Genomic DNA, 23,207 nt, shown 5'->3' on the forward strand with positions numbered 1-23,207 from the left:
ACACCAGGAGTGGGAGCCAATGGAGCGTCGGCTCCCTCCGCTGCCGCGGGGGGCAACCCCGGTAAAAATAGGCGAGATGCTACCGTGGCTAAAACAGTACGGTAACCATCAGGACGCCGAATTCTTATGGCGAGGCTTTACGGAGGGTTTTTCAATACCATTTCAGAGTAGGGATGTGGGGAGGTTATGCAGTAACCTCAAGTCGGTGGGGGAGCAACCGGGAGTTGTGCGGGACAAGTTGCTGAAGGAGGTGCAACTGGGTAGGATGGCAGGGCCGTTCGAGGTTCCGCCGTTGCCTGACTTGAGGGTGTCCCCGCTGGGGGTAGTCCCCAAGAAGGAGGCGGGTAAGTTTAGGTTGATCCATCATTTATCATTCCCGAAAGGGGCGTCAGTAAATGATGACATCGATGAGGCCCTGTGCTCCGTGTCGTATGCATCATTCGACCATGCTGTCGAGTTGGTTCGGAGAGCAGGGCGAGGGGCTTTGATGGCGAAAGTGGATGTGGAAGCAGCATTCCGGCTCCTTCCTATCCACCCGGACTGTCACCATTTGTTGGGGTGCTTTTTTGAGGGTAAGTTTTTCGTGGACCTATGCCTACCCATGGGTTGCTCCATTTCATGTGCGTATTTCGAAAAGTTTAGCACGTTCTTGGAGTGGGTAGTGCGTAAGGAAACGGGCGGGGGTACGGTGGTCCATTACTTGGACGACTTTCTGTGTGTGGGCCCGGCTGGGTCCGACAGATGTGCCCAGATACTGCGGGTTTTTCAGAGGGTAGCGCAACAGTTTGGGATTCCTCTGGCTGAGGACAAGACAGTGGGCCCGACCGAGTGCCTGAGTTTTCTAGGGCTGGAAATCGACTCGGTCGTGGGGGAATGTAGGCTGCCGGAGGAGAAGTTGAGGGTGCTCCGCCAGCAGGTGAACGCAATAAAGGGCGCTAGGAAAGTTACGCTCCGGGGACTGCAGTCCTTGCTCGGCAGCCTTAACTTCGCTTGTAAGGTGATCCCTATGGGTAGGGTTTTTTGTAGATTGCTGGCTAGGGCTACCTGTGGTGTTCGGCTACCAAGTCACTACATCAGGGTGTCTGTAGGCATGAGAGAGGACTTGGATATATGGGACCGTTTCCTCACTAAATTTAACGGGCGGGTGTTTTTCAGGGATGCGATGAAGGCATCTGGCGACGCCGGGCTGTTTACGGACGCCTCGGGGAGCGTTGGTTTTGGGGCTTACCTTGGGGGCAAGTGGTGTGCCGAGGTTTGGCCTAAGGCTTGGTCCGAGAGCCCCTTGATTAGGAACCTTGCCTTTTTGGAGCTTTTTCCGGTAGTGGTAGCGGTATCGCTCTGGGGCAGGGAGCTCAAGGACAAGAAAGTTATCTTCCACTCTGATAATATGGCAGTGGTACAGGTAATTAATAGTTTATCGGCATCGTCCCTTCCTGTGGTAAGGTTGTTGCGGCAGCTAGTGCTCTTGTGTATGTCTTGGAACATTGTCTTCAGGGCGCGGCACGTGCCGGGTCTGCTGAATGTGGTCGCTGACGCTCTGTCTCGTTCGCAGTGGGAGCGGTTTCGGGAAGCAGCACCGGACGCGCAAGCGAAAGGGCAGGCGTGCCCGGAGGAGATGTGGCGGCTCGGGACGTTGTGCTTGGGCGATACATAAGGAGCTCGTTGGCACCGGGGACTTGGGCCGCTTATACAAAGGTTTGGAGTGAATGGGAGGAGATGATGTCCCAGGCGGGAGCAGGCAATTCCGCAGCCGGTAGGTTGGATACGCTGTTGTGGCTTCTTTGCAGGTTGGTAGCAGGTGGGTCGTCCCCTTCTAGGGTGGAGCGCTACATGTCTGCTTTGGCTTTCCTGTTCAAGTTTAACGGGTGGGAAGACTTGACAAAACATTTTTTGGTGAAGCAAACGTTGAAGGGATTCAAGAAGGGCAGGAGGTCGGGGGATGCGAGGAGGCCTGTGTCCTTTGCCACCCTTCAAGGGTTGGTGGGGTTGTTGAACGAAGTGTGCATTTCAGCATTTGAGGTAACTTTGTTCTCTGTGGCTTTCGTATGGGCTTTCTTTGGGGCTTTTCGAATTGGGGAATTGGTGAGCGCCAATAGGTCGGGGGCAACGGGTCTCCGGTTTGAGGATGTGGTGGTCGAACAGGACAAGGTCGTGACTTGGCTCCGGCGCTCGAAGACGGACATCTTCGGAAAGGGTAAGAAAATTGTCCTGTCCTCGCTACCAGGGTCTCCGGTGTGCCCGGTGGTGTGTGGGGACATGTTTTTGCAGATTCGCCCGAAGGTTGGTGGTTGCTTCTTGATTCACGAGGATGGGAGAGCGCTGTCGCGCTTTCAGTTCTTGCGAGTCTTCCGCATGGGGTTAACGAAATTGGGCTTGCAGCCCGGACAATTTGGGACGCACTCCTTCCGTATCGGGGCTGCGACTGAGGCGGCGCGTCTCGGGCTAGGGGAGGAGCGGATAAAGCAGATTGGGAGATGGGAATCCATCAGGTTCCGCGCATATGTAAGGCCGGAAAGGTTGGTGTGAATGGAATGTTGTGGATGTGGGAAACGGGTGCTCTGCCGGATAACTGAATTTGTTTCTTTTCAGGCTTGGTCACTTGGCTGGTGGGTCACTCGTTTGTCTACTGGGCGGAGAAGAGGGCCGCAGTTCGGAGACAAGGCACACAACTGGGTTTTCTTCTGGACACAGTGGACCTTCGATGGTTTGGTTATCGGGGTTTCAGCTGGCAGAGCATAAGTGGGGAGATTCTCAGGATGTTGTCAAGGGGGTTTGCCCCGGATATACTTTTAATTCACGGTGGGGGCAATGACTTGGGTTTGGTCCCCCAGAAGGTGTTGGTCAGGAGAATGAAGAGGGACCTGGATAGGGTACGGGAACTGGTCCCTGGAGTTGTAATAGTGTGGTCTGAGATGGTGCCGCGGTTAAACTGGAGGCATGCCAGGGACCCGGCGGCTGTGGCACGTTGCCGTGGTAAAGTAAATAAGGCCATGTCTGTCTTTATTAGGAGGATAGGGGGGGTCCCAGTGAGGCACTTAGAATTGGAGGGCGGGTTGCCCGGTTATTTTAGGCGGGATGGTGTGCACCTGTCTGAGGTGGGGTGTGATCTATTAAATTTAGGTTTCCAGGAAGGTATTGCCAAAGCCCTATTTATGTGTGGTGGGGGTCGCTCGAGACATTAAGGGATCAAGTCTCTTGCTATGGCGGGATAGGGCTTGGGTAATTGGAAGGTAGGAGGAGTATAAAGTGGTTAGGCTGGATTAGACCGGAGTGTTAAATGGTTTGTGGGTTCGAGCTCATCGGTGGCTCCGAACCAGGTGGTGTAGGGGGGTCTCGGTACACCCCTACAGTTAAAAAAGTTATGGATATGGGGCCTCTTTGGTAGGCCATGTGTTATGTGTTATTTGTTATTTATAATGTTATTTATTGTTATTGGGCGGGGTCATTGCCGGGGGTAATTTATGTATGGTGGGGGATGGGGGTAAATTTACATTATGTGGCAATGACCCCAATTTGTTACCTTGTTTATAATAATAAATAAAGCTGTGGACTTTTATATTCCAACAGAAATACGGTGTCTGTAAGTTATTGGGGGTTGGGGTAAACAGCGCACCTGCCGAATAATCGACTGTGCGCATGTCATGTGTTAGTCACTGCTACCACAAAGGGTAGATCTATGTGATCCTGCACGTACCAAGCACAGATGTAAAAATAAAACTTAACGGTTCATATTTAAAGTGATCATTGGAGCTTCCCCCCACCCCTCCCCTTCCACTTCCTCCTCTGTGTTGTCATTATTCCAGGATGTAAAAAAGTAACAATCACCCAAAGATATTGTGTCCATCTCTAGAACGGTTGGATAGGATTCTGTGCGTTCCCTGTTCTATCTGCAGTGTAAAGATTTCTTCATTGCACGACCAAGCGTTTGGCAGGGACAGCGCCCCAGCTGTTTTGCAGCTGGATGACGCCTTGGAAATGAGAAGGGATACCATGCTACTTTTTTTTTTCTTACTCTGTGCTTAGAGGGAATGAGAAATCTGAATTTAAAAAAAGTGTGTTGACCTAGCAGTAATTTCATTTGACAAACTGCGTTTTTAGCATGTAAAGAGATATTTCTCCTTCATCATCCTGTTTGCTAAAATAATTTTGATAACTGATAACTACACAGACACATTCGAGTGGATATTAATTTATATATTTTTTTGTTATACTCAAATGAAGAGTAAATGCAAAAAAATACAAAAGGGCTGGCCGCCAAATGACCCTTTGGATCTCCTCTCTGCTGTAGTTGGGAGTGGCTCTTGGGGGCTCAGTACAGCTGCTTGTAATTAGCAAGAGGGTTATCTAAATATTTAGGCAATTACCGTACAAATGTCATAAAGCAGGTCCGCTGTCCTCAATAATAATTGACTGCCATTTGCTTAAACATTGTCCACCCTGGCGTAAAAACCCCTTTAGGAGATTTGCCATCACTTGGGGAGCAGGCTACCGATTCTCACGGCCATGAGCCCCGAAAGGGATAATGTGAACATAAGGCTCAGAATTTTAAAGGAACACTACAAACCTATTTTCCAAACGCTGTCCCGAGATCTATACAAGATCCTTCCCAGTTTGTAATAAAAGATTAAAAAACAATAAAGGATTTAAATAAACTTTTTCCACAGCCAAGGCTCTCTTGGCACTGCACACCTCTCCACAGGGCCGCCACCAGAAATTTTGACAAAGCACAAGGTCTGGTCCCCCGCCCCCTCCCCCGGCCCGCCCACAAGTCCACCCACAGGACTCCTACCTAGTCCGCAGACAATGATGCAGGACTGAATGTGGTGTGTATAGTGGAAGTGAATTGGAAAGTGTGTAATGGATGTAGTGTTTGTGTGTATTAGATACTGTTTGTGCAGTGAATGCAGAGTGTGTGTTTGTGTAGCGGATGCAGTGTGTATAGTGAATGCAGAGTGTGTTTGAGTAGTGAATGTAGTGTGTGTTTGTGTAGTGGATGTAGTTTGTGTGTGTACTAGATGCAATGTGTTTAGTGGATACGGTGTCTGTAGTGGATGTAGTATGTGTATTAGACGCAGTGTCACTGTATAGTGAATGCAGAATGTTTGAATGTGTGGTGGATGTAGTTTGTGTAGTGGATGCTGTGTGTATAGTTAATGCAGAGTGTGTGTCAGCGGAGTGGATGCAGAGTGTGTGTTAGTGTAATGAATGCAGAGTGTGTGTTAGTGTAGTGAATGCAGTGTGTGTTAGTGTAGTGAATGCAGTGTGTGTTAGTGTAGTGAATGCAGTGTGTGTTAGTGTAGTGAATGCAGTGTGTGTTAGTGTAGTGAATGCAGTGTGTGTTAGTGTAGTGAATGCAGTGTGTGTTAGTGTAGTGAATGCAGTGTGTGTTAGTGTAGTGAATGCAGTGTGTGTGTTAGTGCAATGAATGCAGAGTGTGTTAGTGCAATGAATGCAGCGTGTGTCACTGTAAGGAATGCAGAGTGTGTGTTAGTGCAATGAATGCAGAGTATGTGTCACTGTAATGAATGCAGAGTGTGTGTTAGTGGTGTTAGTGTAGTGAATGCAGTGTGTGTGTTAGTGCAATGAATGCAGTGTGTGTGTTAGTGCAGTGAATGCAGAGTGTGTGTAGTGAATGCAGAGTGTGTGTGAGCGTAGTGAATGCAGAGTGTGTGTGAGTGTAGTGAATGCAGAGTGTGTGTCACTGTAATGAATGCAGAGTGTGTGTCACTGTAATGAATGCAGAGTGTGTGTCACTGTAATGAATGCAGAGTGTGTGTTAGTGGTGTTAGTGTAGTGAATGCAGTGTGTGTGTTAGTGCAGTGAATGCAGAGTGTGTGTTAGTGTAATGAATGCAGAGTGTGTGTTAGTGTAGTGAATGCAGAGTGTGTGTCAGTGTAATGAATGCAGAGTGTGTGTTAGTGCAGTGAATGCAGTGTGTGTTAGTGTAGTGAATGCAGTGTGTGTTAGTGTAGTGAATGCAGTGTGTGTTAGTGTAGTGAATGCAGTGTGTGTTAGTGCAGTGAATGCAGTGTGTGTTAGTGTAGTGAATGCAGTGTGTGTCAGTGTAATGAATGCAGTGTGTGTGTCAGTGTAATGAATGTAGAGTGTGTGTCAGTGTAATGAATGTAGAGTGTGTTAGTGCAGTGAATGCAGTGTGTGTGTCAGTGTAATGAATGCAGTGTGTGTGTCAGTGTAGTGAATGCAGTGTGTGTGTGTCAGTGTAATGAATGCAGTGTGTGTTAGTGCAGTGAATGCAGTGTGTGTGTGTGTGTGTGTTAGTGCAGTGAATGCAGTGTGTGTGTGTTAGTGCAGTGAATGCAGTGTGTGTGTTAGTGCAGTGAATGCAGTGTGTGTGTTAGTGCAGTGAATGCAGTGTGTGTGTGTTAGTGCAGTGAATGCAGTGTGTGTGTGTTAGTGCAGTGAATGCAGTGTGTGTTAGTGCAGTGAATGCAGTGTGTGTGTTAGTGCAGTGAATGCAGTGTGTGTGTTAGTGCAGTGAATGCAGTGTGTGTGTCAGTGTAGTGAATGCAGAGTGTGTGTCAGTGTAGTGAATGCAGAGTGTGTGTCAGTGTAATGAATGCAGAGTGTGTGTCAGTGTAATGAACGCAGAGTGTGTGTCAGTGTAGTGAACGCAGAGTGTGTGTTAGTGTAGTGAATGCAGAGTGTGTGTGTTTACTAGTGTATGCATGTAATGTAATAAATGTTACTCCCCCCTCCCTGCTTCTTACCTGGGGGGGTGGGGGGGGAGATTCCATGATCCCTGGTGGTCCGGTGGCATTGTGGGCCCCCCCGGCTCCCTGTATTTGCAGAGGGGGCCCAGCGGACTGCAGGAGCACTTTACAGCTCTTCCCTGTCTCTAACTCCCGCAAGACGTGGTGTGCGCGACGCGCGGAGCATTGTCATGGTAACCCATGGCAACGCTCTAACGGCCGCACGTCTCGCGGGAGTTAGAGACAGGGAAGAGCTGTAAAGTGCTCCTGCAGTCCGCTGGGCCCCCTCTGCAAATACAGGGAGCCGGGGGCCCGCGGCTGCACCTATATATATAATATCGATCATCGCTATATATATGTGCAGAGAGTAATTGTGGGGCCCTGGACTGCCAAAGCAGTCTGGGCCCCCCAGGACCGCCGGGCCCGTGACAACCGTTATGGTTGTCACCCCCTGATGGCGGCCCTGCCTCTCCATCTCCAGTGACTTTATGGAGGAGGCAGGGACCTAATGTGCATCCAAGATTTCCCTTAGGAAACCATAGTATTCTATGCCTAAGGGCTTTTTTTTTTTGTCACGTGACATCGTTGAACTTTTTCAGTGCAGCAAAAGTGCCTCTAGTCACTACAGGTGGACTTAGCCCTAATAATCTGCTATGTTTTACATTGCAGGGTAAAAGGACAGGCCCACTGCACCCAGACCATTACACATTACATAAAATAAACAGATTAAAGCATAAATAAAATTAAAAAGAAGCCAAGATGTAATTTTATTGGCTCTAAATAGAATTGTCATTAGATACAAGATTTCCTTCTATTTAGATATCTGTTCAGACACAGGACGTTACTTTGGCATTTTAATTCATACCAAAAGGAGTTTAATTATTATTAATATATATAAGTATTTATAAGGTGTCAACATATTCTACGGTGCTTTACAATTCGAGAAATGCATGACGAGGCTCAAGCAAGCTTACAATCTACGGTAGCCAGATCTAGATTACCGTAGGTCTGTCTCAAAGACCCTTGCTGCTAGTAAGATGGTCTGACCAGAATTTGAACTGTAGTTCCTCAGATCTAAAGCACTGATGTTACCACCGCTCTAACCGGATGGTACATCAGGCCCTATGCCTTCTCCAAGTTCTCCAAACCATTTCTGTATAAATCTTTTTTTCCCCCATAGTACATGGTCATGCAGAAACAGGAAATGGCATTTTATAAACAGTTGCTGCAAAGTTGCCTACAATTATATTGTACGCTATAGGCTCAGGATATCCTTTGACTGTAAATAACAGACATAGCCTGAACCATGGACAAACAAGCTTTATATACAGTTGGCATTGTGCAGTCGGGCAGTTATCATTCGATACGCAATTATACTACCAGAGTCCGATGGCAGTGTGCTTTACATCAGTCAAGTGCACGGACTTTCTCTTTGAACGTAGGCCACCAAATCAAGAAACCCATAAGAGCTGATTAAATAAATAAAGCTACCAACGGACAATTTGTATGCACTGTGTGTTTCGGCTTTCTATAGTCACATTCAGTGAGCATTCGTGGCCTGCTACATCACATGACCTGCTGTTTCTTTAGGTCCCCCCTTCGTGTCACCACCAATACTTGACCTAGCAAAGTAGAAATGTGACAAATTGATTTCAAAAGTGGCAGTCTGTGACGGGTATATATTAAGAATATAAAAGCCACTGAACTCTGCAGTGCAGGCCAGTCCAGTGCTAATATCCATAGAGAGTACACGGCGGTGTGTTTGGATATGAACACTCGAAAAGAACAATTGCATTGCATTCTGCCACTAACAAGATATTGGGGTCATGAACACAACAATACAATGTATTACATCCTCCAAACAAATTATTTAACAAAACTGCTTCGAAAGCTTTAAGGGACATGCTGTCTATTAACGGATTAATATTTAATTATGAACATCATTGCAGCTTCTGGACGTCTGATTGTGTATTGTTTACAGTCCTACAGCCAGGGTACTATGAGGATACGTTCCCAAAACCCCTTAAATGACGGCAATCAATAAAAAAAAAAATGCAGAAAACTCATCTTGCAGACAGAACGCCGATGACAACAGTCTTGGTTTTTCACTGATAATCACCATGACCACCGATATGCATTGAATCTGTATCTAATTATCCGCCCACGCTTCTCCTTTCTAACAAAGGTAACATGCAGAGCTTGGAGGATAGAATTTTCATTTTAATAAAATACCCGTCTTACCTGTTATTCTACAGGGAAGGAATTGCTCCAGCCTGTGTGAACCAGATTAATGTATCAGCTATTTACAGCGATAGGGGTGATATTTCTAACAGGAATCAAGGGGGACAAAAGGGGGAAAGGGGGTTGGCTTTTTTTTTTTTTAATGAATTGGTCTGAATTAAAAAAAAGCAAAATGAAACACTGTTTACTGATTTAATGTAACAATGTAATGAAATGCAATTCAATCAGGTCTACCATTACCAGCTATTGGTCCTTGTTTAAAGAAACACTCCAACCACCATAACCACTCCAGGCTGTTGTAGTGGTTATAGTTCCAGAAGTGCACATTACCAGAGCAATTTGACAAACCTTTTTAAAATTGCAACTTACCTGGGTTTCTTGGATGTCCGTGACACATCCAGCTGCTCTTGTCAGATGTCTTCACAGTCGGAGTTAAGCTGGTCCGATACTTGTCTATGCTCATAGAGTTAGAGAGCTCAGTTGACACTCTCAGCCACTGAGAGCAGCCCTGCACGACTTTACAAAAAAGAGAGTCCTTTTGAGATTTTAAGAGTGTTGATCAACAGGTGGAGCGGGCAGAGCATTACGGCACAGTGGGAGTTTACTTTCTATGGTGACATTCGGAGGCTAGTTCAAACATTTTACCAATCTATAATAATGCTGGAAACAGCAGGTGAAGGGTTAAAGAGACTGCTTGAGAAATCCACAGCGTGTTTATGAAGGAAACTCCCATTTTCTAATCTGCAGGCGTAAAATGTGGAAACCATTTCAGACAAATTAGAGGAAATCTCAGGACATTCAAAGTTACTATGTCTCGAGGATACAATAAAATCAAGGAAAATAAGAACGACCAGGGCAGACTGTCTAACTGTGGTGCCCAATTTACTTAACCCCAAAAGGAACAGGAATCTTGAAAACCCCTCTATATCACAACATTCTTGTAAAGTTATTGGCACTTAAGGGGTTAGGGAAAGACAAGCAGGTAACATAATGCGGTGGAATTTAAAATGGAAAAAGGATGGCGTTTGTTGAACAAAGTTACACCCAAGATGTTTAGGAGAGCAGGAGGTAGAGGACACCATAAAGACAACACACAGCAGATGCTCGGTAGATTTCATGTGGTTTGGATCTGTATGATAGGCAGTCGGGCCCGTCCAGGGGGCCTGAACTTATATTTGTCAAGAATTCTCCCAACCCAGAGATCTGTGTCCCAGATTCCCCAGCAGAATAATATTCCAACTTCCTAAAACCATCTGTCAGCTGAAGGGTCCATTCCTCAGGGTATACAGCAATGTCTGGTCTACGCCTGCATAAGCACAGGTGGATTTACTAAAAGTCGACGGATTTCTGATTTCGATTTCCGTGCAGAAACAGGTATCACTTAAAAACCTGCACGGCTAAGTGGAAACAAACATGTTTTTTTTGTCACTAAACCACAAATTGTGGGGAATTGACAAGTGCCATGTAAATTTAAGGTTAAAATAGCCAAAAAGGAACATTTTTGCAAAAGGGTTATTTTGGCTCAAAGTTCTCCTTGTCAATTTCTGGTTTAGTCAACAAATGCTACTGTTGCCAAACGTTGAACGTAGAAAGCTGGGAAATCACAGACACACTTCCTGAAACATGGATCGATCATTAACATGTGCATTTGCAGCTCGGCACCCCATATATACAAAGTATATCAAATATCAGACTGCTTCCCTGGTGATTGGGTGACTATCACGGTTATTTACTAAAATTAGAATTCAAAGTGAATTTTAAATTTAAGCGACAATATGGCCAAAATAAAAAAAAATATCTAAATCAGTCTATGCTTTCAGTTGTGCCACCCTGGCCTTCGATTTGACATCCACTTTGAATTCTCGCTTCAGTTAATAACCCTGTATGTGATCAGGACTAGCAATAATGAATCTGAAATGTAGCAAGAGATAAAGCCCCTGAGAATTCAAAATGAGATCAAGGTAATAATTCAACACACAGGGTGTGGGATAATGCTGGAAACAAGAGGTTTATTTATACTATGACTCAGAGAGCGAGAGATGAGAACCGGTTTAATCTGTTACTTCATAATATAGATGTTAATCTGAAAACAAGAGAATAACAGGCACATCTCTATTGTTTTAATTTTCAAAATATGTAAATATGTAGCAATAACTACTAAACACTGTAGCAATATCTATTTAAATCACTTTACAGTCCCTCCACCCCTCCCTTCCCCCCTCACTGCTCCCAGATATGTGGACATGTGAGCAGGGCTGGACTGGGAATACAAAGTATTCCTGGAAAAAATATGTATGCCAGCCCTATAATTCATTATGTCAAAATGTGCAAAAGTGTGTGTGTGTGTGTGTATATACACACACACACACACACATATATATATATACACACACACACACACATTGATGGGAGTCTTAGTCTGTAAGCTGGGAGGAAGTGATCTGAATGTACTTCCTCCCAGCATGCAGCGGGGGAACTAACAAAGTGACAGGGGCTTAGTCTGGTGCAACATGAAGACCCCGATGACTGTTATTGTGCGGTGCTGTGTGTGATTTGGTGTGGATATTCAGGCTGCTGTAAACCCAGGTGGCACGGCTTCCTCACTGCTCGCTGGTAGAAGACCCCTTCTAACGTTGCCAGTGTACCGGTCAATGAGATCGGTTGCACCAGCGCCCCAACACTTCCTTCCTTTCTTCCCTTGGACTGTGGACAGTCCACAAGGAAAATAAATTAAAACAATATTTTAGGCATTGTAGCTGTACTGCCTGGCCCCAGGTGCCACATCCCACCAGGAAATTTCCCGGTATCCCATTGAGCCAGTCCAACCCTGCCTGTGAGAGTCCCTACTACAGGCCCCCGGTTGGGAGGGTTAAGGAAAGTCCTGCAATTGGCCAAAGGCTAAGTGAATCTGTAATGCCCCCCCCCCCCCCCCCCCCCCACTGGCTTAGAGCTAAACCAAGGACTGGGAGAGTCCTCATTTTTAAACCCCCAGCTCTCCAACTAAAAAAGGCCTGAGGCGCATTATCACCTGGCCCAGCAGTGCTGATTGTTACATTGTTATCTTCACAGAATAAATGTGGGGTGAATGTGGAAGCGACTCAAAGGGGCACGTGATGACTTTTTTAAGGAAGCAACCCAAAAGATCCAAAAGTCATTAAAAAAAAACTCTGAAATAAATAAATTAATAAAAAGAATTTATTTTCCTGGAGACAGATGCCTTTTTTTTATTTTCATTATTCTGTATTCCCAGCCAGCTGAGAATGTGAATTTACAGGTCAGCGTTTCCCACAATGCACGGCGGTGACACGCAAGCCCTCTGTCGCAGAGCAGGAGCCGCACACATCTGGTTATGATGTAATGCTGATAAAGGAGGTAGAAGACGCTGCCATTAGTAAAAGGACGCATATACCAAAATCTGCATCTGGAGTCGGTGTCACATTAGGAAGTTTAAACAACAAACAGCACAAAGGAGTCCGCAGAGGGTTTTATTTTGTTTTGTTGTTGTTTTCTTAAATCCACACAATTCGTAAAAAGCACAAATAGGATGTAAACCTGTCAAATAAGTAGAAACTATATAACCTGGAATTTCCCTTAGATGAAAAGCAATCACTTAAAAACAACTGATGAAGATACTGTGTAAGCAAGAGGACCATTTTGACGGAATCAGATTCATTGAGCAAGGAAAAGAGACAAATTGAAAAGGCAATAATTAATCTAAAGGAGAAAACCCATAAATACATCATATTTTAATTCTAAAATGTAGCCATTTGTTTTGCTTTTAAAGTTTTAAAAAACCCACGTTCCATTATATTTTGAGAAGTATCCAATTCATAGTTTTGTAGGCACAGCCTGGCATTCAATGCCAATTCCAAATCTCCCACAATTCTCTGGATGCAGCATGTGACCCTGCGCAAGTTTACAAAAAAAAAAAAAAAAGACCACAGTTAATAAGACTTGGAATGTATGTATCAGTTATACTCTTTACAAAAGTGAATCGTCAGCAAATGTATTTTATATTTAAACTCTGCTCTGTATATCTGGAGTGTTCACTGGCATATGGGTAAGAGGAACTGTCATAAAAGTCTGATTATCTTGACAATTCTTCCCAATTCTCTAATTTGTCAGTGTATGTTTTATTGCTACCCAAAGAGGTCTAATAAGGTTCGGCAAGCTTTCAAAATGACAAGCACACCTTCCCCCACCACATGGCCCAAAATTCCACTTATTCACTTCCTTTTCCTGTAACATTTAAGAAAAAAAAGGAAACTATACAAAACGTGAGTAGTTTGCTGCACTTAAACCATCACAACTGGTTTTCTAGAAATACAATTCTCCACTTCTGACCAACAGCCAGACCTCTAACTTGTGCAACAGCCCCAGAACATTACAGGTCATCTCAGCCAATCTGTGTTCTAGCACTTTTACATGAGCCACTGCAGCAGAATATCGCACAGAATCTCAGTCGATCCGAATTCCAAATTTGTAACCCGTGCAACAGCCCCAGAGTATTGTGTAGAATCTTGGCAAATCCTGGTTCCAGAGTTCTAAATTGTGTTACTTCCACAGATTGTTGCTCATTGTTATTATTATTTTTATATAAAGCAAATAAATTCTGCAGCGCTTTACAATGGGTGGACCAGGGCCGGACTGGGGATACAAAGCAGCCCTGGATAAAACATTTATGCCAGCCCCATAAGTCACTGCGCCATATATTGTCGCGTGTAACATGTAAGACTATGTCTTGCCATGACAGATGATTTAGTAATATATATATGCATGTCCCTACAGGCTTTTCAACGTAAACACTGACTTTTCAGAGAAAAGGCAGTGTTTACATTGCTTCAAAGTGACACCGCTAGTGACGGTCACTAGAGGTTCTTCCTGTGTCAGTGCACCTACATTCAGGGCCTCTATACTCTGTAGGTGCTGAACGTTCCCCATAGAGATACATTGATTTAATGCATCTCTATGAGGAGAGGCTGATTGGTGTAACGTTTTGCAGCCAATCCAATGGCAAAGCATTGGATTGGCTGAGATCATCAAGCTTGATGATCTCAGCCATAGAGGCAGGGCCAGTCGAGGGGAGACCAGCTCGTTGCGTGGGGAAAAAAAAGGTGAGCAAAAACATTATTTTTAAACACACATATACACCATGACAGACACAGAAACACACACATACCATGACCGATACACACCCCATGACAGACCATGACACAGACAGACCATGACGCAGACAGACCCACACACACACCATGACACAGACAGACACACACACATATGCCATGACACACACACCATGACACAGACAGACACACACCCCATGACAGAGACACACACACCATGACAGACAGACACACACCATACATACATACAGACACCATGACACAGACAGACACACACACATATACCATGACAAACACCATGACGGACAGACACACCATGACACAGACATACACACACACACACACACACCATGACACAGACAGACACACACCCCATGACACAGACACACACACCATGACGGACAGACACACCATGACACAGACATACACACACACACACCATGACAGACAGACACACACACCCACACCATACAGACAGGCACACACACACATATACCATGACACAGACACACACCCACACACCATACAGACACAATAACACAGACAGACAGACACAATAACACAGACAGACAGACACACACACACACCATGACACAGACAGACACACACACACCATACAGATACACACCATGACACAGACAGACACACACACACACACACACCATACAGATACACACCATGACACACAGACAAACTCACACTGACACACATTACTCCTACGTGCCAGAGGGTCGTGCAGTGCAGGAGGCTGTCTGTGCTGGCGGCCGCTGGGGGAGGTCTGCTGGTGGCCGCTGGGGGACTTGGTATGGCGGCTGCTGGGGGGACTTGGTCTGGCGGCCGCTGGGGGGACTTGGTCTGGCGGCCGCTGGGGGGACTTGGTCTGGCGGCCGCTGGGGGGACTTGGTCTGGCGGCCGCTGGGGGGACTTGGTCTGGCGGCCGCTGGGGGGACTTGGTCTGGCGGCCGCTGGGGGGACTTGGTCTGGAGGCCGCTGGGGGGACTTGGTCTGGAGGCCGCTGGGGGGACTTGGTCTGGAGGCCGCTGGGGGGACTTGGTCTGGAGGCCGCTGGGGGGACTTGGTCTGGAGGCCGCTGGGGGGACTTGGTCTGGAGGCCGCTGGGGGGACTTGGTCTGGAGGCCGCTGGGGGGACTTGTGCTGGAGGCCGCTGGGGGGACTTGTGCTGGAGGCCGCTGGGGGGACTTGTGCTGGAGGCCGCTGGGGGGACTTGTGCTGGAGGCCGCTGGGGGGGACTTGATCTGGCGGCTGCTGGGGGAGCTGCACTGGCTCTGCTCTCCTGCCCTCGCGCGCTGCTGAATGAGACGGCAGCCAGAATATGACGTCATATTCTGGCTGCGGTCTCATTAAGCTGCGCGCTGGGGAGCAGAGCCAGTGCAGCTCCCCCAGCAGCCGCCAGATCAAGTCCCCCAGCGGCCGCCAGACCAAGTCCCCCAGCGGCATCCAGCACAAGTTCCTCAGCACACCCAGCTGTTTGCCCGGCCCCAGGTGCCGACGGCCCACCGGGAAATGTCCCGGTATCCCGGTGGGCCAGTCCGGCCCTGGGGTGGACGAACAAACATGTAGTTGTAACCAGACAAGTTCGACACACAGGACCAGAGGGGTTGAGGGCCCTACTCAATGAGCTTACATACTAGGGGGAGTGGGGTAAAGTGACACAAAATGTAAGGCTAGTGTTAGGGAAGTAGATTGGTAGAATAGTATTCACTGAAAACATAGTGTGGTTAAAACATTTCCAGCTTCCTCTTAAATGGATCTCTAACTGTGGTCAGTAACTCTTCCCCAATAGGTAGGTAGGTCTTCAAATTGTCTGCCTATAGTTTTAGATATTAAAGATCTTTCTAAATTGCTTTATTAAGATTGAAGTACTAAAAATTTACTATGGGAAAATGTCCACAATGTGACTGCCTTTCAATGTCTCCACCCTCTGCATGCAGACACTGAAGTTCCTCATAGAGATGCATTGATTCAATGTATCTCTATGAGGAGCTGATGATTGGGCAGGGCTGTGTTTGGCTTGTGCTGGCTGATTTGCACCTGATTTGCCTCCTTGACAAGCTAAGCCAATCACTTCTGATGATGTCAGCCAAGCAGGCAGATCAGTGGCAGAGCCAGAAGCTGCAGACTTAAAAAAGTAAGATTTTGCTATATTTAGGGGAGTCTGTGGGGCTAGATGGTGGTTTTTACACCATAGGGCCAGGAATGCATGTTTGTGTTCCTGACCATATAGTGTTTCTTTAATAAGGAAAATAATTATAGGACAAACTTGATGATCCCAAAAAATACCTAACACTTACTTTTACAACTTTACATACACACAATATATATATATATATATATATATATATATATATATATATATATATATATATATATAATAAATCAGAGCACTCCAAAGGACTTGATGAAATTTTTTTTATCTGTGTGTAAGAAGATCGACGTTTCGACCCGCAGGTCTTTATCAAGATAAAGACCTGCGGGTCGAAACGTCGATCTTCTTACACACAGATAAAAAAATTTTCATCAAGTCCTTTGGAGTGCTCTGATTTATTATTTCCTGCATATCCACGCTTTGCAGCACCGAGGCATTTTTTGAAGAGATAATCATTAAAGGTAGAGTGCCAGATTTCGAATTTGTTTATATATATATATATATATATATATATATATATATATATACACACACACACACACACACACACACAAAATGTGCTGAAAAACTTGGCTTATACTCGAGTATATACGGTAGATAGATTTATATTTTTTATTTTTTTATTTTTTACATTGGATAGATTACCATAAATATATTTGACAGGTACATTTGAAAAGCAACAATTCATCAAAATCTGGCTTTTTGTCAACTTATAATATTTTTTGTTACCTGCTTGATAGTTATTTCAAAGAGAAAGGCGAGGCTAGACTAAGAATGGCACAGTCATTTTCTTTAACCCCGATTTCTCAGTTTACTGTTGGCTGACTGATCTCCATTACTATGAAGAGGTAAAAACAACCAATTAACATGTTGTTGTGTGGTGCAACCAGGAAGAGGTGCCCATAAAAAAATACATCTCAATCAACAAAGAGAAGAAAAAAAATCCTCAAAACTCTAACAAAAAGACCTGGGAGATTTTTTTTCCATTTTTTTTTAATCAGTGTCAAAAACCAATGAATCAATGACTTAGACTTGCATTATTAGAAGCATATTTCTCTTGTCACATCTGGCTGTTTAGAACGGCTTTTTTCCCCACTCACACAAGAATTATTTTGTAGCAGAAGCAGAGATTCACAAGATTCCATCTCTCGGATACCCTGAGTGAGCCAGGTAAAACATTTCATAGACATTGCTTTTAAGGCAATCCCATCTTTTAAAGGTTTAGCTACAAAGGAAGCAAGTAAAAATCTGCCAATGATTCACTCTAGGCCTTTCTTCCAGATCTGAAAATATTCAGCGAAGAATGATCACTGTAACTATTCCCCACCATTCCTCACCATGATCATTCCACAAGGTTTCCACAAAGTATTGCAACATGCTATGAACGGTGAAAGGTTACATGCATATCAGTGACTGACGGTATTTCATTTTGTTTACATTAAGGTAACATTTTCAACATGATGTTCCTCTAAACACAGCCTTTCTTATCATGTTGTTAATAACTCCGCTATGCGCATTGTTACCATTTCCAACAAACAACTCCACCCTTACTAGACAACAGAACATTCCATCCAACGATAATGCTCTTACTCATTGTCATCTTCATCAATGTACCTTTCCAACTCCCAGGTCATCGTTTGGTGACCTTTAATCTTATTGAGTCCTTCTGCCAGATCAAGACGCTTAATCATCAAAAACATTAGTTCTCTTAATCTGCAAAAAATATTCACTGATCTCCAACCTTTTCTCACGCCTGCATGACCTTGTGTCCTCAACTAGAAACTTCCCTGTACAATGCCACCCTTCCAACTCCTCTAAAGCAGAATTCAACAAAGTTAGGAGTCAGAATATATTTAATAAAGATGTATCAATTATGTTGCTCAACTTTTATTATCTTATAAGAAACTCATCATCGGTTCCTCAGTAGACAAAACAAGAAAAAAAAGGACAAAACATATTTCAGTATCTTTTTTCTTGCACCATGAAGTTGGAGAAACCACCTGATTCAACTGGTATTCCCCTTCTGTTTCCAACCTACATTGCTTCTCTTGGCAAATAACTTTATTGGATCCCACTACAGACGTACATACTTTGCTTCCTCATTGTGATCACTATTTGCTTCTCTGTTATCTCAAATTGGTTAACTGTCCACACTTGACATTCAGCATCTGCCACTGGGTCAAACAGGGGCCTCCAGATCGGACATCCTTCGTCCTATATAAGATGGTCCAATAGCATGTATAACGCCGGTCTATACAAATCTTTATTTTCTCTTGGCATACAACGGTATTCATAATCTACTGTTCCTCTAAGCCTCATGCTCTTAGACATATTGTTTACTTTGCATGATACCTAAACGAGTACGGCATTCTAGACCTAGGCTGGTAAGCTTTTTTAAAAACATTTCTCCGTCACGCATAGTCTTGCTGTTATGTCACTACAGGCATGTAGTATTACTGCACTGCAAGAATAAAGAACGTTGAAAAATAAAACTTTTAAACACATACACACACAGGATGATGTAGGCCAAATAAAGTGCATTACAAACAGACCATTCAAGGACTTCACAGAGTAAGGGGCTACCTACACCTTTCCTCCATCTGTACATATGTAACGTATAACAACTGGTTACACAACTCTGCACAAACAGAAACAGTATGCTATGCAAGGCACTTTTGAAGTGGGAGCAAAATAATGTGTCATTGTTATTTCCAGGTGTCGAGTTAAGAAACATAACTCGCTATGCATCAGGAATGTTAAAAATCTAAAAGATAGGACTATTTTTCCCACGGGAAGGACTTGGAAGTTGAATTTCTGCCAATATTTCCATCCAGGTTTTGAAGCAATAAATGAACAGTATGGCTCAGCTGGGAAGAGATTCTGATATAGAAAGTAAAAAAAAAAAAATAGAAAAAATATATTTGAAAGTCAGAGTTAAAGATCATTGCATTGACTGCAGGCTTCCGAGAATATTTCATGTCAAAGATTGTGTAAAATGAAAAAAAAAAAAGCTTCCTCTTTTAGGCCACAAAGTGTTTTGCAACAAAGGCAGTGCACACATGGTAGCCAACCCTTTAAGAAGAGTTTGACAAGAGGGTCAAGTTAAAACGGATGTCAGTTTAGCCAGGAAGAGTAAAACTCTTGTTTCCCCCTACTATTTTAGAATTTAACTCCCAAAGGTTTGAAAAAGTGGGCCTCCCATGTGTCTTTGTCTATTTAAAGGTATGGGCACAGTTTCAAACACAAAATTGACCAAGCACAACATGGTTTGGAGAAAAATAAAATCTCAGCATAACATTTATTTATACGAGACATGGGATTTATAGTGAGCACTTACATGTATAATAAAACAGCAATGTTGTGTATATACTGCTTTTCAGAAACAAAACATAACCAGTTAAAGGAACATTATAGTCATCAAAACAACTTTAGCTGACACAACCTGCGTGAAAACAAAATGGTTTCACTTACAATGAGATGTAACCTACTTTAAAAATGTGGATCTCCTGCTCTGTAAATTTTAGGTCAATGGTGGCGTTGGCAGAGTTATGTGACCTGGTTCTTCACTTGGCACTCTGATCCCCTTTAGCTCTTGTAAATGCATTTTCATATCGCAAGAAGGACTCTTTGTTCTAGAATGCTTGGGATGTTTTCTATCCTTGCACGAGAATGCCTTTTATATCTATCCAAGCATGCTCTGCCGTCTGTAATCAGTCCACTGGCAAGGGATAAACTGCCCTCCAAGGCACTCAACCCAGAACACCTCCAATAAGTTCTGAACACCATGTTACAATTTAAACTCTAAGCTCACAAAGCTGCTGACACTTTAGAGGAGTAAACAAGATCACTTATGTTGCAGAGTATTTATGTGTGCACACACATAAATACATATGCAAACTGTGTAATTATATACCGTACATTAAATCCCACACTGGGCAAAATAATCTGTGCATTATTCCCTATAATTCATGGTTTGACTGAAAACCAAGCACGAGAGGAGCTGAGGAGACAGAAACAGTGCATTTCTGTCTCTCCACCTCCCAGAAAGGTAGCAAAAAATAGAATGTATACAATGCGTTTTTGTGACTCTGGTGCAAGCAAAACACAAATACCTTTTTTTTTGATCAGGTGCCATAACAACAGACCAAGCAAGAATCTTGCGTCATCAATTGGACTAGGGTAAAGGAACGACTCCACTAAGGTGTGAGTGGATGACACATGGAGTTCAGGTATCCCTTTAGGATTCTCCAAGGCCAAATAATGGCACTAGGAACCAGAGATTGCACTAAATATCCTGGTTATTGTGCTGCGGCCTGTCTGATTGGCCAGTGTTCTAAGGGGGTTTGTAGATTTGGCATGTTGAGAAAATTCGGCAAGCTGAAATGTGTCCTTTTAATATTTATCTGTTGAGGATGAGGTATGAAATAGGCACATTTTAGCTTTTAAAGAACAGGCACGTTAAAAGCTGGAGGGATTCTGGATAATTCAGCTTTCTCCAAGGAGATACCTGACCCCAAAATGTTGGGTAACAGCCCTAGAGAATAAAGTCGGTAGGACTGAAAAGGACAAGTTGTCCTTAACAAAAATTTGCATAAAATACATTAACAGCAGTGATCATGCTTTATGCAGCATTAAAAAGACAGCTATAAGCAACAAGAAGCTATAAATTACTAGGTAAGGAGGTGGCTTATGCCCACCAGTCTGGCCTTAACTGGAATTTTACCATGAGAACGGTAAGGAGCAAAATGAAGAGTTTCAGAATTAAACACTGCTGCTTAAAAACCTCAGAATCAACATTCTGAATGCTAATTACTGTATCCTAATGGCTTGTGGCCATCGCCTCAGCAGATAAAACCCAACAGATTCAAAATCTTTCCATTAAAAATAATTCAATAAAAAGCAGCCAAAGACAGACCTATTTGCTCGCAATCAATTACACATTAGTGATAATGATCTCTGTAAATCTACAAGACAATCATTAGCTACGTAGAGTAACTGCCAGATCACACATACGCTTTCTGCCAGCTGAATGGAACAGACGTGACATGATCCTTTGTGGTTGCTTTTTAAGTATTTTGATAATGATGACAAAGACTCCCAACTAAACAAACCACAAACACTGGGGCCATTGAATAGATAACGTAAGGAAGCTGCCCAGAGAGGAGTGAGGTAGATAACTTGGTAACAAACTTACCTGGTGAGGAGTCAGAAGGATACTTTGCAGATTTACAGGTTCATTGTAAAACACTTGGGTCAGGTATCAGCGGTTACATTATTAGGTTCCTGGTTTCCTGAGCATGGCCAAGCATTACACGTAGCTAGCCACTGGCCTCTGGAAGAGGAGACTCTTGATAGACCACCTTTTGGCTTTGTGAATGGAATATCCCTCAACGACTTTTACAAAGAGTCAGATATTGGAGACAAGACGGACTTCAGCAGTGTTACATCTACAGCCAGCTAGTTGTTCTGGTGTCTACTTACACAGGCTTTTTAATGTAAACGCTGCCTTTTCAGATGGAGATGCTAATTGGTGCAGAGCAGCATTTTGCTGTGCATGTGCAATAGCCTCCAAATGCTTTCTTATAGCAATGCATTGGATTGGCTGAGATCATCAAGTTTAATGAACTCAGCCAAGGGGGCAGAGCCAGACATGCCCACACCTGCGCAGCGCTGGAAAAAGGTGAAGAATCTTGCCTTTTAAGTTTCTCACAGGGGAGCCAGCCACCTAAACGGCAATCTTAGAGTTATAGTGTCAGGAAAACAGCGTTCTGAGTGTCCCGGTTCAGGACCAGCTGTTCCAATTTTGAGACCAAATCTATGTCCTTTTGAGGCTAATGTTTTGTTTTTCCAGGAACCAAATACCTACCCACAGAACACACTCACGAGTGAAAAGGAGTACAACAGAGCTCCACAGCAATAAAACTTGATATCATCGCTCTTTAACCTAAAATAAATGTATTCAGAATGTATGATGTGTAGAGTACTTTGTCTTGCTCCAAGTTTCATTTACCTAAACCAGGAGTAGTCAACTTTGACACTCTAGATGCCCTGGTTAAAAAAACAAAACCAAAAAACAAACCCACACCCAGTCACACCCCACTGAAATAAAAAAAAAAGAGTCTCACTTTGGACATGTGAATGGAAGGCTAGCACAACATTAAATTTTAAGACATTTAGCCAAACTGAAAGCATAGCAAACCATAGCTATTTAGGACTTACAATTTGAAATGCTTTGAATTGCTAATAATGCGCACTTGAATGAATAACCCTTTCTGTGGGGGGTGGGGCGGAGCTAGCTCTCAACCGCAACGGTCGCAGGCTTCCTGAGATCCGATAGCACGAAAAATGCTTAAAATAAGCTGTAATTCCCCCCAACACTTACCAGAGGGTGTTTGCCAGACCATGGGGCGGAAAACTAAGATTCTGCACTGATATTGGAGACATCTTGAAGAGGCCGCATGAAGGGAGATCAGACATGGCGGCAGATCTGGGAGATTTATCCGAAGCATTGGAGGACTACTCTCTCAACAATATGGAGGATTTGGGATTAAAGCCACCCAGGCCTACTCTGCCAGCAGAAAATTGGTCATAGCCGGTCACCACGGAAATACTTACCAGCCACCTGGTGGACCTCCGTCAAAACCTCTCATCAGAGATTTCACGGGTCAGAGAAGACCTTAAGGGGTTTAATGGGCGCCTGGACGCGGTCGAATAGACCAACATAACACACCCTGCAAAAATCCTGGAGCTGCAGCGACAGGTTGGCACCCTTACCACAGCTCACACCACACTGAGCCACCAGCTTGCAACCTGGAAGATAAAAGACAGTGGTAACACCTGAAAATAAGAGATCTCGCAGACAGCATCACCCAAGGAGAACTGCCACACTTTTGCGCAGGCTCTTTACAGCCCTACTATCTCCCAAACAAGCAAGGGGCATCACGTTGGATGGGATGTTCCGTCTCC

At 44.3% G+C, this 23,207-nt stretch overlaps 1 protein-coding gene across 4 annotated transcripts in view; it reads right to left on the minus strand.

Moving 5' to 3' along the window:
- The window catches only part of GAS7 (growth arrest specific 7), a 237,151-nt gene that overhangs the window by 182,264 nt on the left and 31,680 nt on the right, over positions 1-23,207 (minus strand). Inside the window, exon 1 of one of the 4 annotated variants that reach the window (XM_063456090.1) lies at positions 9,321-9,469. The exons of the other annotated variants lie outside the window; for them this stretch is intronic. The gene's annotated coding sequence lies outside the window, so the exon portion shown is untranslated. Of the gene's footprint in view, positions 1-9,320; positions 9,470-23,207 lie in introns of those variants that run through there. 4 annotated transcript variants of the gene reach the window in all.

The sequence above is a fragment of the Pelobates fuscus genome, chromosome 5 (genome assembly GCF_036172605.1).
Source record: "Pelobates fuscus isolate aPelFus1 chromosome 5, aPelFus1.pri, whole genome shotgun sequence".
Taxonomy (NCBI): Eukaryota; Metazoa; Chordata; class Amphibia; order Anura; family Pelobatidae; genus Pelobates; species Pelobates fuscus.